The 17,231-nt window shown below is 31.1% G+C and overlaps 1 protein-coding gene across 1 annotated transcript in view; it reads right to left on the bottom strand.

The window, feature by feature from the left end:
• The window catches only part of zmiz1a (zinc finger, MIZ-type containing 1a), a 564,484-nt gene that overhangs the window by 280,038 nt on the left and 267,215 nt on the right, over positions 1–17,231 (bottom strand). The window contains exon 4 of the mRNA XM_061937708.1: positions 335–446. The gene's annotated coding sequence lies outside the window, so the exon portion shown is untranslated. The remainder of the gene's footprint in view (positions 1–334; positions 447–17,231) is intronic.

Genomic DNA, 17,231 nt, shown 5'->3' on the forward strand with positions numbered 1-17,231 from the left:
GTCTTTTTTTTTTTTTTTTTTTTTTTTTTTTGGTTTTTTCTCTCCTAACAGAGCCAAACAGGATCCTGCACAGCTCCTCATAAACAGCAGCTGCTCAGTCCCTCCCCGGCTGGCAGCCCAGGAGGGTCCAATCAAAAGCAGCCACATTGCTCCCTCACTTTGCCTTTGCGTGCCAACTCTTCTCAAAGACTTACACGGGGGGAGTGAGGAGAGGGGGGGACGGAGGACGAAAAAAAAAACAACAAAAAAAAACAGTCAAGGCGAAAGAGGAAGAAAAGGAGGGAACAGCGTGCACAATCCCCCCGCTGTATAAGGAGCTTGCGTGAACTCTGACCTTGCGGTGGTGGTGCTTGCTGGCGCGGTCGCTGCTGCACCCTCCCTAGCCCGCCCCCCTCATGTATTCCTCACGCGTGGTCCCTCGCTGACCCCCGTCGTCAAGTGGCGATCTAAAGGGGAGGATGGAAGAAGGAGGCCGTTAAATGCGATGAAAAGGACAAACTGTTGAAAAGTGTGTGACTTTTACAACCCAGCCACCATCACGCTGACGTAAATGTACATATACATTATATTTATACAGCTACTGTGCCTCCCTCCATGCTCGTGTGCAGGAACTATGTCCTTCCTAAAGGTTATCAGCAGCCGGATGCTCAGTCAGCCTCCTGCTGAGTCCATGACACTGCTTTAAGTGTGCATAATATGCAAATAACTTCATTAATGACCACACCGGCCTGAATAATAATGTGTGTAATGCAACTATACTGTATGTCAGCATCACTCTCAAAGTGATTTTTTAAATGCAGACATAATCATAATTAAGTTTTAAAATAATACAATTTTTGGTCAAAAACATCACATGGGCAAAGATAAGACCTTCTGGAAGAAAGTTCTGTGGTCAGATGAAACAAAAATTGAGCTGTTTGGCCACAATACCCAGCAATATGTTTGGAGGAGAAAAGGTGAGGCCTTTAATCCTAGGAACACCATTCCTACCGTCAAGCATGGTGAAATGGATATTTGGATCGGATCGGCTGCCGATATTTGCCAAAAATTGCGTATCGGCAAGGCATGGGAAAATGCCGATCCAGATCCAGTTTAAAAAAAAACTCCGGTCCGTGTTTTCCAACGCACCTATTTAAATAATACATTCCACTTTTCTGCTGCTCAGTAATTTTCGTTCCGCATTTTCCAGCACACCTTCAACACATCCACAGGTCTGTGAAATCTCACGCAGTTGCTTTTAGCTGCTGGCATTACACGACAGACTCTTCTCACTCTTTCCTGTGTCTCCCTCTCACAGACAGCAAGTGCACCTTCTTACACGCGTCACATACTGTCACGTCATACGTCACATACGTATACGTCCTCCCCGAGCAGAGAGGTAGCAGCATGGCTAACGTTAGCTGTGATGCTAGCGCAGCCGTGCGAGCAACGCTCCCTCTAAGGTGCTCGCCTGTGCAATTGCGCACTGTTTAAGCGTCCTCTGCGCATAGCAAATCTATGCCACGCACAAAATCAAATAAAAAAATAAGCGCATAACAATTTTCGACACACGGACACGACAGAGAAAACAGTTTTCGTCATCATTGTTCAAATATTGTGACGTCTGTCGAGACGCTTATCTCCATTCGGTGCCACACGTCCACACCATCAAAATGCAGAGGCAAAAATGTCCACATCAACACCGTATGAAAAAATTAGTGATTTTTTTTAGTTGTGATTTCCTTCTCTGCATGAAAGTTTAAAAGTAGCATATATTAATGCAGTATGAAGAAGAATGTTTTAATGTAGACATGCAAGCCTTGAAAGAAAATTTTGAAAATCAAGACTACATTTCCTGCAAATGGGTGCATTTCTACCCTATATTTTAACTTTAGATTTATTCTCATATCAAACTCTGACACTTACATCCGGCGCCCCCCTCCACACCCTGGATTATAAATAATGTAAATAATTCAATGTGATTATCTTGTGTGATGACTGTATTATGATGATAGTATATATCTGATAGTATATATCTGCATCATGAATCAATTTAAGTGGACCCCGACTTAAACAAGTTGAAAAACTTATTGGGGTGTTACCATTTAGTGGTCAATTGTACGGAATATGTACTTCACTGTGCAACCTACTAATAAAAGTCTCAATCAATCAATCAAAACACATAGAATCATCATACTGCTGTGATTATATGCATCAAGTGTTCATTCAAGACTAAGGCAAAATATCGAGATATATATCGTGTATCGCAATATGGCCTTAAAATATCGCAATATTAAAAAAAGGCCATATCGCCCAGCCCTAGTTCAATGATGCCATTTCTGTTTGTCATGTATAATTTTGTCTATTTTGTGTTTATCCTTGAATAAACAGGTCAGTTTCTTGTTACCAACCATTGTGTATTATTCAAACTCCCCTAATTCAGCTGGCTAGTTGTTATCAAGAGTACTAAAACCCTTTTCAACATGATTCTGACAACTAAGTAGGCTAAATAACTTTAAACTTTATTATATGCAATGAAAAAGGAGGATTACCTCCAAATTCTTCAGGACAAGCTAAAATCATCAGCCCGGAGGTTGGGTCTTGGGCGCAGTTGGGTGTTCCAACAGGAGAAAGACCCCCAACACACGTCAAAAGTGGTAAAGGAATGGCTAAATCAGGCTAAGATTAAGGTTTTAGAATGGCCTTCCCAAAGTCCTGACGTAAACGTGTGGACAATGCTAAAGAAACAAGTCCATGTCAGAAAACCAACAAATTTAGCTGAACTGCACCAATTTTGTCAAGAGGAGTGGTTGCCAGAAGCTTGTGGATGGCTACCAAAAGTGCCTTATTGCAGTGAAACTTGCCAAGGGACATGTAAGCAAATATTAACATTGCTGTATGTATACTTTTGACCCAGCACATTTGCGCACATTTTCAGTAAATTCATAAAAGAACCAAACTTCATGAATGTTTTTTGTGACCAACAAGTATGTGCTCCAATCACTCTATCACAAACAAATAAGAGTTGTAGATATTATTGGAAACTCAAGACATCCATGACATTATGTTCTTTACAAGTGTATGTAAAATTTTGACCATGACTGTATATATGTACAATACAGGCCAAAAGTTTGGACACACCTCATTCAATTCTTTATTTTCATGACTATTTACATTGTATATTGTCACTGAAGGCATCAAAACTGTGAATGAACACATGTGGAGTTATGTACTTAACAAAAAAAAGGTGAAATAACTGAAAACATATTATTTTCTAGTTTCTTCAAAATAGCCTCACTTTGCTCTGGTTACTTTTTCGCACACTCTTGGCATTCTCTCGATGAGCTTCAAGAGGTAGTCACCTGAAATGGTTTTCACTTCACAGGTGTCATAGTTTTGATGCCTTCAGTGGCAATCTACAATGTAAATAGTCATGAAAATAAAGAAAACTAATTGAAATGAGAAGGTGTGTCCAAACTTTTGGCCTGTACTGTATATATATATATATATATATATATATATATATATATATAGAGAGAGAGAGAGAGAGAGAGAGAGAGAGAGTTGTTTTTTATACAGTATATATATATATATATATATATATATATATATATTACTTTTTTTTTTTTTTTTAATACCAACTTTTGAATGTCAAATAAGTCATATGCCCACTTACTACTATGACAAATTATAACATTATATATTTTATGTATTCATTTTACTCTCACTTGCTTTTAACACTTTTTCTATTTTATTGAGTTTTCCACATTTTTAGTCTTGGCTTAGAATATTTTAGCAGGATGTCATAAAAGTGATAAAAACAAACAAGTAAAGTGTAAAAAATATATTTAAAAATTAATCGTCATTAAAAAAAATTAAAAAAAATAAAAAAAATAAAATTTAAAACAAATAATTAAAAAATGGGAATTTATTTTGCTAATACATATGATTTATTACTAAATGTTTAATAACATAAAAAAAGAACAGGCCTACTTAATTGGTTTCAAACTATGGCAAACCATATCCATACATAACTTATATCAGTTTGTAAACTCGCTATGGAAGCGCTAAAAACTACCGGTGTAGTGAGTTGACATAATTCACTTTAGTTATTAGAGAGTTCCGGTCGGACGGTTTTTCACGGGACACCTTTCTGTGAAAACCCTTTTAAAGCTCATGGAGAGAATACCAAGAGTGTGCAAAGCAGTAATCCGAGCAAAGGGTGGCTATTTTGAAGAAACTAGAATATAAAACATGTTTTCAGTTATTTCACCTTTTTTTTGTTAAGTACATAACTCCACATGTTTTCATTCATAGTTTTGATGCCTTCAGTGACAATCTACAACAGACCTGGGCAAATTAAGGCCCGGGGGCCACATGCGGCCCGTTAAGCTTTTCAATCTGGCCCGCCGGGCATTCCCAAATAATTTTTTTATATCTTTAAGATGGAAAGTGTAGCTGCCATTATGATGTGCAGTGATGTTTTCTAATGACCGTAAGTCTTGAACTATACAAAGTATTTCTATGGTTGGAATCTGTACTTTTGCATGATATTTTAGTGACTAGTGTATTTCGATACTTTTTGGTACTTTTCTAAATAAAGTGGACCAGAAAAAATTGCATTATTGGCTTTATTTTAACAAAAAATCTTAGGGTGCGGCGGACCGGTACTTTTCAGAGGCGGTATGGTACCGAATATGATTCATTAGTAACGCGGTACTATACTAATACCCGTATACCGTACAACTCTACTAGTTACTACGGTAATCTACGTCACAGCAGGTCAGACGAGGCACCAAGCTGTGTGGGTGTGGCTTGATTGTAAAATATGTCGATTGAGAGGGGGTGTGACGTTCATATGTCCTCAATATTCAGGGTTTTATCGTTCGTAGAAAAATTTAAAATTCCATTCCGTTTTTAAGGCGGTCTGTCATAACATTTTTAGCATTCAATCAGACTTTATTGTGAGGTTTTGTATTAGTTTTCCGGAAAAAAAAATAGATATACCGGCCCCCAGACACATTTTTATTCTCTAAATTTGGCCCCCGAGTCAAAATAATTGCCCAGGCCTGATCTACAATGTAAATAGTCATGAAAATAAAGAAAACACATTGAAGGAGGAGAAGGTGTGTCCAAACTTTTGGCATGTACTCATACTTGCCAACCCTCCCGGATTTTCCGGGAGACTCCCGAAATTCAGCGCCTCTCCCGAAAACCTCCCGGGACAAATTTTCTCCCGAAATTCAGGCGGACTCAGGTCCTCATGGGTTTATTGTTAGGCAGTTTCATTAACGTCCTCCCAGCGCGGCAACAACACACAACAACAGCAGTCACGTTTTTGTATACCGTAAAGCAGTTCGTCTGCCGTAAACAGCAATGTTGTGACACTCTTAAACAGGACAATACTGCCATCTAGTGCATTTGATGAAAGCACTTTTGTGCGTGCCACACATCAATGCAGCATCAGCATTAGAAAAATAGTGACAGAGAATAGAACAAGGATGGACAATTCAACCCTTAACTCAACAATGAGTAGATGAGTGTTATGTGTGTGTATATGTGTAAATAAATGAACACTGAAATTCAAGTATTTATTTTATGTATATATATATATATATATATATATATATATATATATATATATATATATATATATATATATATATATATATATATAATAAAATATATATATATATATACATATATATATATATATATATATATATATATATATATATATATATATATATGTCTTAATAAGGTTATCCAAAAAATAGTGCTCGATACCGTAGTAGAGCGCAATATATGTATGTGTGGGAAAAAAAATCACAAGACTACTTCATCTCTCAGAGATGAAGTAGTCTTGTGATTTTTTTTCCCACACATACATATATATATATATATATATATATATATATATATATATATATATATATATATATATATATATATATATATATATATATATATATATATATATACATATAATAAAATACATATATATATATATATATATATATATATATATACATATACATATAATAAAATAAATATATATATATATGTATATGTATATATATATATATATATATATATATATATATATATATATATATATATATACATATAATAAAATAAATATATATATATATATATATGTATATATATATATATATATATATATATATATATATATATATATATATATATATACATACATATATATATATATATATATATATATATATATATATATATATATATATATATATATATATATATATATATATATACATATATATATACAAATCGGAGGTCTCAAGGTTGGCAAGTATGCATGTACTGTATATATTTGCACAGTTTTTTGTTTTTGAATCATATATACACATGGGTTATGGTTAATAAAGTGCAGTTGTGTCCAACCATCGTACAATAATACTACTAGGAGCTAGAAAGCTACATTGACATGGACACCTTTCTTGACCCCGTGGTCAGTTCTTATCGTATATCCTCACACTTTCTTGCTCATTTATTCCCCGCGAGGCAGCGGCCGCTTTGTGGGAAAGAAGGTTTGGTTTTGGAGCGTGTCCAAAAAAAGAAGAGGCCGTAAAAAGGGGGAGGGTAGAGACAAACATACGGGAGGAGGAGGAGGCAAGCAGGTGTGGCGGACAAATGTAATTTACGGGGGTCTATGTTGCACACATAAGCCTATTAAGGCTGATATTAACCACCTAGAACATGCACCGCTGGACCCGATTAAGAGCGAGAGTGCAGGACAATATAGTTCCTTCTGGAATGCATTCATTGTATTTACTGGAGATGATTCAATACGAGAGGTACGTCAATAAATATATGAGTCGAACGGTGAAAGAATGCAGAGCTCCATGAAGAGCACTTGAACACCCGAGTGGGGTTCTGCAATCCTATTCACTTGCAACACTGAGTGGGAGACACTGGGGACGTGAGACGATTGAGCGGCACGCTCCACACGCGGCGCAAACAACTACAGAGCCAAGCAATGAACTACTAAGTCATATTGCAGGAAACGGGTGAGCACTTGATGTCAGCTTCTGCAAATAGGTACTGTTTTCTACAATGGGTGCAGCCGTTCATCCAGTAATTGAGGTAAAACAAAGCTTGGGTTTATTTTATGTTGCTTTAATTCATTGTTTAATGAGCGGAACTAATAAAAAACAAACTTGTAAAATATGGACCGCATAAAAGAAGGTCAAAGAAAGCAAGAGTTAAATAGAAAGTAAACAGAAGGTAAATTGAAGGTAGAAGTAAGTAAAGGAAGGTGAGGTCAAATAAGGTAAATAGAAGGTCATTTAAGATGAATAAAAGGTAAAAGAAGTTAAATACAAGGTAAAATAAGGTCAATTGCATGTAAATTGAAGATGTATAGAAAGTAAAACAAGGTAAATAGAAGGTAAAATAAGGTAATTTGCATGTATGTGAAAGAAATATAGAAGGTAAAAGAAGGCCAATAGAAAGTAAAATAAGGTCAATTGGAGGTGAATGAAAGGTAAAAGACGCTAAAAAATTGTTAAAATAATGTAAAAGAAGGTAAAGGTAAAGGAAGGCAAATATAGAAGGGAAATAACAGGTAAACAGAAAAAGAAGACAGTAAATAAAAGATAAAGGTAATAGAAAATAAAAGAAGGTAAATATAAGTTTTATATATATATATATATATATATATATATATATATATATATATATATATATATATATATATATATATATAATATTTTATATATTTTAAATAATATTTATTATAAATTGTATATATATGTATATATATATATAGATAGATAGATAGATAGATAGATAGATAGATAGATAGATAGATAGATAGATAGATAGATAGATAGATAGATAGATAGATAGATAGATGGATAGATAGATAGATAGATAATCAATATAGAGTAAATAAAAGTCAGAAGGTAAATAGAAAATGAGGTAAACAGTTAATAGAAAATAAAAGAAGGTAAATATAAGTTAAATATATATATTAAATATTTTGTATATATATATTATATATAGAGAGGGAAGTCTGGGCTTCCCTGCTTAAGCTGCTGCCCCCGCGACCCGACCTCGGATAAGCGGAAGAAGATGGATGGATGGATGGATGGATATATATATATATATATATATATATATATATATATATATATATATATATATATATATATATATATATATATATATATATATATAGAAAGCAAAGCAAGGTCAATATAGAGTAAATAGAAATCAAAGTAAGATATACGGAAGGTAAATAGAAAATAAGGTAAAGTTAATAGAAAATAAAAGAAGGTAAATATAAGTTAAATATATATATTAAATATTTTGTATATTTTAAATAATATTTATTATAAATTATACATACATACTAACTATATTGATATACTATATATATATATATATATATATATATATATATATATAGAAGGCAAAGCAAGGTCAATATAGAGTAAATAGAAGTCAAAGTAAGATATACAGAAGGTTAATAGAAAATAAGGTAAACATTTAAGAGAAAATAAAAGAAGATAAATATAAGTTAAATATATATATTAAATATTGTATATATTTTAAATATTTTAAATATTTAAATATATATATATATACATATATATATATATATATATATATATATATATATATATATATATATATATATATATATATATATATATATATATATATATATATACACTTGACGTCACTTTCAACCTGAGAAATAACAGCTACCAACCATTCACGAAACCCAACACAACACTCCAATACGTGCACCATGACAGCAACCACCCACCCACCACCACGAAAAGAATACCTACCGGAATTAATAAAAGGCTATCGATGCTGTCATCTAGCAAAGCTGAATTTGACCAAGCAACCCCCCCGTACCAAAAAGCCCTTGATGAAAGCGAATACAATTTCACCCTCACCTATGAACCCACGCCAGGAAACCAGCCAAAAAAGAACAGAAAACGAAACGACATCATCTGGTACAACCCCCCATACAGCAAAAACGTCTCAACTAACATTGGACACAAATTCCTCAATCTGATTGACAAACACTTTCCCAAAGACAACACCCTAAGAAAAGTATTCAACAAGAACAACATTAAATTGAGCTACAGCTGTATGAACAATATACGACAAATCATCTCAAACCACAACAAAACAATTGCAAATGAGCCGTCGGCCCCCGGACAGAGCGACTCCAAAACCAACAAAGGCTGTAACTGTCGAAAGAAACCTGATTGCCCTCTCAACGGGGGGTGCTTACAAACATCAGTTGTCTACCAATCTAAGGTAATACGCAAGGACATTAACACATCCGACACATATGTAGGATTAACCGAGGGAGAATTCAAAACCAGATGGAACAATCACAAGGCTTCTTTCAGGAACCAAAACCTGCGGAATACCACAGAACTCAGCAAACACATTTGGGACCTCAAAGACAATAATGTTGAATATTCAATAACATGGCAAATTCTTGCATCCAGCACACCTTACAATAGTGGTAATAAAAGATGCAACCTATGCTTGAAAGAGAAACTGTTTATTATTTACCGTCCAGACCTGTCATCCCTCAACAAGCGCAGCGAAATTGTAACAGCATGCCGCCACAGACGGAAACACCTCCTAGGTAACACATGAGCCAATCACCACGCCCCTAGGCCAGCCTGTACCCACCCACTCTGTGCCCTATATAAACCATGGTATGTGAATGCTCCCATTAAAATCTCCTGATGATTGAGGGAACCCCCCCTCATGAAACAGGCCTGTAGAGATGAAATAGTCTTGTGATTTTTTTCCCACACATACATATATATATATATATATATATATAGAAGGTAAAGCAAGGTCAATATAGAGTAAATAGAAGTCAAAGTAAGATAAACAGACGGTAAATAGAAAATAAGGTAAACAGAAGGTAATGTAATGTAAATAGAAAGTAAAATAACGTCAATCAAATGTAAAAAAGGTCAATTGAAGGTAAAATTATTGATTAAGGTTATGAAAAAATGTTTTGTTTATTTTATATTTTTCCCTAAAATACACATTGAGGCTATAAAGTGTTTTATTTGATTACTCGATTACTAAAAAAATATAATCGCTAAATTACTGAATTCCCAAAAGAATCGATAGCTGCATTTGTTGTATTGTACTCCCACATCTCCACTTTGCTGCAACACCCTTTTTACTTCCTGCCCTTAGTCTCCTTTTAGATCAATTTGGTCTCCTTACATAGTGAATACAGACGACCCTTGTTCCCCTTCATTGTTGTTGTTCACTGATGTGTTCAATGCCGCTTGGTTTTCACAGCTTCCCACTCTACTATTTACAAGTGGGAAGCCCAAAAAGTGAGGCTATGAATCTTTAACTTACTAAAGCAAAGAGGTTAAGACGTGTTTCCCATACATTCATTAATTTGTGTTACTACCAGTACTTGTTTGCTATTACTCATAAAACACATGATAATGGGACTGACTGTGAATGTAGCCTGTCATTAATACGTGTACAGTGCACGGCGCAATGCATTGAGACTGCGCTTCTTAACACACCTCATATGTCAAAAATATAAGCACATTTCCCATACTTGAAGAAAATGGTTTATCTACTTGTAAATACATTTAATCAAAACAATATTTTGAGTTTGTGAAAAAAAAAATTGATTTTGTGAAAAAAAAAATTTGAGTTTGTAAAACATCTTTTTGAGTTTGTGAAACATTTTTTTGAGCTTGTGAAACATTTTTTGAGTTTGTGAAACATGTTTGAGTTTCTGAAACATTGTTGAGTTTGTGAAAAAAAATTAGAGCTTGTGAAACTTTTTTTTTTTAATTTTTGAAACATTGTTGAGTTTGTTAAACATTTTTTTGAGTATGTGAAAAATGTTTTTAATTGGTGAAACATTGTTAAGTTTGTTAAACATTTTTTTGAGTTTGTGAAACTTTTTTTTTGTGAAATATTGTTGAGTTTGTTAAACATATTTTGAGTTCGTGAAACATTTTTGAGTTTGTGAAACATTTTTTGAGTTTGTGAAACATTTTATCGAGTTTGTTAATTTTTTATTTTTTTTCATTTGTGAAACATTGTTAAGTTTGGTAAACATTTTTTTTAGTTTGTAAAACATATTTTTGAGTTTGTTAAACATTTTTTGAGTTTGTGAAACTTTTTTAAATTTGTGAAACATTGTTGCGTTTGTTAAACATTTTGAGTTTGTAAAACATATTTTTTTAATTTGTAAAACATTGTTGAGTTTGTTAAACATTTTGTTGAGTTTGTTAAATATTTTTTCAGTTTGTGAAACATTTTTTTGAGTTTGTGAAAAAAAATGTTGAGTTTGTGAAACATTTATTTAAATTTGTGAAACATTGTAGAGTTTCTTGAACATTTGTTTTGAGTTTGTGAAACATTTTTGAGTATGTGAAACATACATTTGTGAAACATTGTTGAGTTTAAAAAAAAAAAAATTTAGTTTGTAAAAGATTTTGTTGGGTTTGTTAAACATTTTTTGAGTTTGTGAAACTTTTTAAAATTTGTGAAACATTGTTGAGTTTGTGAAACATTTTGAGTTTGTGAAACATTTTTTTGAGTTTGTGAAACATTTGTAGAAATCTGTGAAACATTGTTGAGTTTGTTAAACATTTTGAGTTTGTGAAACGTTTTTTTTAATTTGTGAAACATTGCTGAGTTTGTTAAACTTTTTTTGAGCTTGTAAAACATTTTTTTGAGTTAGTAAATCATTTTTTTATTTATTTGTGAAACATTGTTGAGTTTGTTAAACATTTTTTTGGTTTGTAAAACATTTTTTGGGCATGTAAAACTTTTTTTTTTAATTTGTGAAACATTGTTGAGTTTGTTAAACATTGTGAGTTTGTGAAACATTTTTTTTGAGTTTGTGAATAATTTTTTTTCAGTTTGTCAAACATTGTTGACTGTGAAACATTTGTTTTAATTTGTTAAACATTTTTGAGTGTGTAAAACATTATTTTGAGTTTGTCAACCATTTTTTTGAGTTTGTCAAACATTTTTTTGAGTTTGTGGAGTTTTGGCAGTAAATTCCCTTCATACGCTGCTCACCAAAACAGCAGCACCTAAATAAAACCACCACTTGGAAGCATTTAAGCGTTAACTCCAAGCAGCTGCCACTTGGAACATTGCAACAAACCCCTGCTTAGTGTTCATGATTTCCCTGCAATTACTTTGAGGAGTTCCATGCTTTCATTTTCAAATAGTGTACGCCTCAGTTCAGTCTGACTGCATATTCTCCTCAGTATGATATCAAAAACAGAATATTGTTCATACTCGTTCATATTTTTGAGTTTGTGAAAAAAAAAATTGTGAAACATTGTTGAGTTTGTAAAACATTTGAGTCTGTGAAACTTTTTTTTGTTTGCGAAATGTTTCAGTATGTGAAACATATTTTTGAGATTTTGGGGGGGAAAAATTGAGTTTTTGAAAAAAAAACTGAGATATTGAAACATTTTTTAAAAATTTGTGAAACGTTGTTGAGTTTGTGAAACTTTTTTTTGTAAAACATTGTTGAGTTTGTTAAACATTTTTGTTTTGAGTTAGTAAAAACATTTTTTGAGTTTGTGAAAAATTATTTGAGTTAGTAAAACATTTTTTTGAGGTTGTGAAACATGTTTTTGAGTTAGTGAAACATTTTTTGAGTTTGTGGGAAAAATTGTAGTTTGTGAAACATTTTTTTGAGCTTGTGAAACATTTCTTTGATTTTGTGAAACATTTTTTGAGTTTGTGAAACATTTTTTTGATTTTGTGAAACATTTTTTGAGTTTGTGAAACATTTTTTGAGTGTGTAAAACATTTTTTTGTGTTTGTGAAATATTGTTGTTTGCGAAACATTTTTTTGAGCTTTTTTTAGTTTTTGAAATATTTTTTTGAGTTTGTGAAACATTTTTTGAGTTTGTGAAACATGTTTTTGAGTTTGTGAAACATGTTTTTGAGTTTGTGAAATATTGTTGTTTGTGAAACATTTTTTTTAACTTGTGAAACTTTTCTTTGATTTTGTGAAACATTTTTTTGAGCTTGTGAAACATTTCTTTGATTTTGTGAAACATTTTTTGAGTTTGTGAAACATTTTTTTGATTTTGTGAAACATTTTTTGAGTTTGTAAAACAAACAGTTTCACAGTTTGTGAAACATTTTCTTGAGTTTGTAAAACATTTTTTGTGTTTGTGAAATATTGTTGTTTGTGAAACATTTTTTTGAGCTTTTTTTAGTTTTTGAAAAAAAAATTTGAGTTTGTGAAACATGTTTTAAATTTGTGAAACATTTTTTGGAGTTTGTGTAATATTGTTGTTTGTGAAACATTTTTTTGAGCTTGTGAAAATTTTTTTTGGAGTTTGTGAAAAAAAATTGGGAGTTTGAGAAACATCTTTTGGAGTTTGTGAAACATTGTTTTGAGTTTGTAAAACATTGTTTTGAGTTTATGAAACATTTTTTGTGTTTGTGAAACACTTTCTTGAGTTTGTGAAACATGTTTTTGAGATAGTGAAACATTTTTAGAGTTTGTGAAACATTTTTTTGAGTTTGTGAAAAACAAAATTGAGTTTGTGAAACATTTCTTTGATTTTGTGAAACATTTTTTTGAGTTAGTGAAACATTTTTTTGATTTTGTGAAACATGTTTTGATTTTGTGAAACATATCTGAAGTTTGTAAAACATTTTTGACTTTGCGAAACATTGTTTTGAGTTTGTGAAACATTTTTTTGAGTTTGTGAAACATTTTTTGAGGTTGTGAAACATTTTTTTGAGTTTGTGAAACATTTTTTGAGTTTGTGGGAAAGAAATGTTGAGTTTGGGAACCATTGTTGAGTTTGTGAAACATTTTTTAGGGTTTGTGAAACATTTTTTGGAATTTGTGAAACATTATTTGAGTTTGTGAAACATTTTCTTGAGTTAGTGAAACATTTTTTGAGTTTGTGAAACATTTTTTTGAGTTTGTGAAACTTTTTTTTGATTTTGTGAAACTTTTTTTGAGGTTGTGAAACATTTTTTTTAGTTTGTGAAAGATTTTTTGAGTTTGTGAAAAAAAATTTGATTTTGTGAAACTTTTTTTTGAGTTTGTGAAACATTTTTTGAGGTTGTGAAACATTTTTTTTAGTTTGTGAAAGATTTTTTGAGTTTGTGAAAAATAAATTTGAGTTTGGGAACCATTGTTGAGTTTGTGAAACATTTTTGGGAGTTTGTGAAACATTTTTTGGAATTTGTGAAACATTATTTGAGTTTGTGAAACATTTTCTTGAGTTAGTGAAACATTTTTTGAGTTTGTGAAACATTTTTTTTAGTTTGTGAACCTTTTTTTTTTTATTTTGTGAAACTTTTTTGAGTTTGTAAAACATTTTTTGAGTTTGTGAAAAAAAAAAAATTGATTTTGTGAAACTTTTTTTGAGTTTGTGAAACATTTTCTTAAGTTTGTAAAACATTTTTTTGAGTTTTTGAAATATTTTTTTGAGTTTGTAAAAAAAAATGTTGAGTTTGTGAAATATTTTTTTGATTTTGTGAAACATTTTTTGAGTTTGTGAAACATTTCTGAGTTTGTGAAACATTTTTTTGAGTTTGTGAAATATTGTTTGTGAAAACATTTTTTGAGTTTGTGAAAAAAAAATGTAAGTTTGTGAAACATTTCTTTGAGTTTGTAAAAAAGAAAAAAGAAAATTTAGTTAGTGAAACGTTTTTATAATTTGTGAAACATTTTTTTTAGTTTGTGAAAAAATGTTTTGAGTTTGTGGAGTTTTGGCAGTAAATTCCCTTCATACGCTGCTCACCAAAACAGCAGCACCTAAATAAAACCACCACTTGGAAGCATTTAAGCGTTAACTCCAAGCAGCTGCCACTTGGAACATTGCAACAAACCCCTGCTTAGTGTTCATGATTTCCCTGCAATTACTTTGAAGAGTTCTATGCTTTTATTTTCAAATACTGTACGCCTCAGTTCAGTCTGACTACATATTCTCCTCAGTATGACATCAAAAACCGAATATTGTTCATAGTCGGTCGCCTCTGAAGTAGAGTAAAGGACCCCTGTGTAAGGAAATATGCTAGAGAAAAAACACATTTACTTGCTGGTGTGAATCCTGGCCCTAAACGACTGGTGCTCCATTCCCGTGGACATAATGTATACGCCTCATCGTCCTCAGAGGAGAAAGGGCTATAAAAGCCCACCTCATCTCCTTAAAGCAGGCGGGGCTGTCCCTTGTCATATTTTTGGATTTGTGGAAAAAAAAAAGTGTAAAACATCGTTGAGTTTGTTAAACATTTTTTTGAGCTTGTGAAACTTTTTTTTGAGTTTGTGAAATATTTTGGAGTCTGTGAAACTTTGTTTTGTTTGCGAAACATGTTTGAGTATGTAAAACATATTTTTGAGTTTGTGAAAAAATTAAATAAAATTGTGCAACATTGTAGTCTCTTAAACATTTTTTTGAGTTTGTGAAAAAAAAATTGGAGTATGTGAAACATTTTTTGAGTTAATGAAACATTTTTTTGAATTTGTGAAACATTTTTGAGTTTATGAAACGTTAAGTTTGTAAAAAAAAAAATGTTGAAATTGTGAAACATTTTTTGAGTTTGTGAAACATTTTTTTGAGTTTGTGAAACATTTTTTTCATTTTGCGAAACATTATTTGAGTTTGTGAAACATTTTCTTGAGATTGTAAAACATTTTTTTGAGTTTGTGAAACATTTTTTAGAGTTTATGAAACATGTTTGAGTTTGTTAAACGTTGAGTTTGTTAAAAAAAAAAAAAGAGTTTGTGAAACATTTTTTAGTTTGTGAAACATTTTTTTGAGTTTGTGAAATATTTTTTTGAGTTTGTGAAACATTTTTTTGATTTTGTGAAACATTATTTGAGTTTGTGAAACATTTTCTTGAGTTTGTTAAAAAAAATTTGAGTTTGTGAAAAAAAAATTTATGTGAAACTTTTTTTTTGAGTTTGTGAAACATTTTCTTGAGTTTGTGAAAACATTTTGAGTCAGTGAAACTTTTTGGTTTGGGAAACATTTTTTTAATATGTGAAACATATTTTTGAGTTTGTGAAACATTTTTTGAGGTTGTGAAAACATTTTTTTTAAATTTCTGAAACATTTGTTTCCTTTCCTTGTCATATTTTTGGGTTTGTGGAAGAAAAAAAATTTGTAAAACATTGTTGAGTTTGTAAAACTTTTTTTTGAGTTTGTAAAACATTTTTGAGTTTGTAAAACATTTTTGAGTCTGAAACTTTTTTTTTGTTTGCAAAACATGTTTAAGTATGTAAAACATATTTTTGAGTTTTGGGAAAAAAATTTAAAATTGTGAAACATTGTTGTCTCTTAAACATTTTTTTGAGTTTTTGAAAGAAAAATTTGAGTTTGTGAAAAAACATTTTGACATTGTGAAACATTCTTTTTTTCATTTGTGAAACATTGTTGAGTTTGTAAAACTTTTTTTTGAGTTTGTGAAACATTTTTGGGATTTTGTGAAACATTATTTGAGTTTGTGAAACATTTTCTTGAGTTTGTAAAACATTTTTTTGAGTTTGTGAAACATTTTTTTGAGTTTGTGAAACATGTTTGAGTTTGTAAAAAAATGTTTGAATTTGTGAAACATTTTTGAGATTGTGAAACATTTTTTTGATTTTGTGAAACATTTTTTTGAGTTTGTGAAACATTTTTTGATTTTGTGAAACATTTTTTAGAGTTTGTGAAACATTTTTTTGAGTTTGTGAAACATTGTTGAGTTTGTGAAAAAACAAATTTATATGTGAAAGATTTTTTTTTGAGTTTGTGAAACATTTTCTTGAGTTTGTAAAACATTTTTTTGAGTTTGTGAAACATGTTTGAGTTTGTTAAACATTTTGTAATATTTGAAACATATTTTTGAGTTTGTGAAACATTTACTTGAGTTTGTGAAACATTTTTTTGAGTTTGTGAAACATTTTTTAATATTTGAAACATATTTTTGAGTTTGTGAAACATGTGAGTTTGTGAAACATTTTTTGAGTTTGTGAAACATTTTCTTTTTAATTTGTGAAACCTTTTCTTGAGTTTGTAAAACATTTTTTTGAGTTTGTGAAACATAGTCGAGTTTGTTACATTTTTTTTGAGTTTGTGAAACATTGTTGAGTTTGTTAAATTTGTTTTGAGTTTGTGAAACTTTTTTTGAGTTTTTTAAACTTTTTTTGAGTTTTTTAAACTTTTTTTTGATTTAGTGAAACATTATTTGAGTTTGTGAAA

This window comes from Nerophis lumbriciformis, linkage group LG02 (genome assembly GCF_033978685.3).
Source record: "Nerophis lumbriciformis linkage group LG02, RoL_Nlum_v2.1, whole genome shotgun sequence".
Taxonomy (NCBI): domain Eukaryota; kingdom Metazoa; phylum Chordata; class Actinopteri; order Syngnathiformes; family Syngnathidae; genus Nerophis; species Nerophis lumbriciformis.